At 21.3% G+C, this 862-nt stretch overlaps 1 protein-coding gene across 5 annotated transcripts in view; it reads left to right on the forward strand.

The window, feature by feature from the left end:
- LOC107609485 overlaps positions 1-862 on the forward strand; it is a 9,013-nt gene that overhangs the window by 4,802 nt on the left and 3,349 nt on the right. The window lies entirely within an intron of this gene.

Here is an 862-nt window from a genome sequence, read left to right on the forward strand (position 1 = left end):
TTGTTATTTAACACATTTTTAATATATATTTATATATCATCATAAATTTTATACTAATAATTAATTTAATGATTAATTTTTAGTTTATACATAATATGATTGAATATTAATATATAGAGTTAAATACAGTGTAAGTGTATACTCTCTTATTTTAAAGTCACCAAAAAAACACTTATTTTAAAATACAATTCCGTTACTCATACATTTATTATGGTGGACATTATTTTAGCAATAATATTTTTTAACAATCAATACACATTTCTTTTATTTTGTTAATTAAAGAATAATATAAAAAAGCAACATATTTTTATATGAATATTAGAAATGTTTGGTATATGAATATTATCATTCTTCAAAATAAGTGTTACGTTTTTTATATTTTAAATACATTAATTTTTCAATAAATATAAAAATTAAAAGAGATTTTTATTTTAAAGTAGAGGGACTAACATATAATAATACATAACCATAATTAAACTATTTGAAAAAATATGCTGGATAGATCCAAAGAGAGCAATTAGAAATAAAAGATGTTATGTTGTTAACGCAACTCCTACCCCACTTCTCCAACACACACACACAAGAAAAATAACTAAAGATGTTTTTCCTCTGATTTCTTAATTCTGAAAAACAAGAAAACTTATAATGATGAGAATATATGTATGTATGTATATAGAATACTTTCATAAGGAAAATAATTTGGAGGAGTGTTAGGGTCAGCAGATTTTGTAATTTGTAGTAATTATCAATATGATTAAATGTTGGCTAAATTTTAATAAAAATGTCGACTCCTAAACTTTATCTTTAGCAAAACCCAATACTTTTATATGAAAAAATGCATAAAAAATAAAATCCATCATTG

This window comes from Arachis ipaensis, chromosome B07 (genome assembly GCF_000816755.2).
Source record: "Arachis ipaensis cultivar K30076 chromosome B07, Araip1.1, whole genome shotgun sequence".
Classification (NCBI taxonomy): Eukaryota; Viridiplantae; Streptophyta; class Magnoliopsida; order Fabales; family Fabaceae; genus Arachis; species Arachis ipaensis.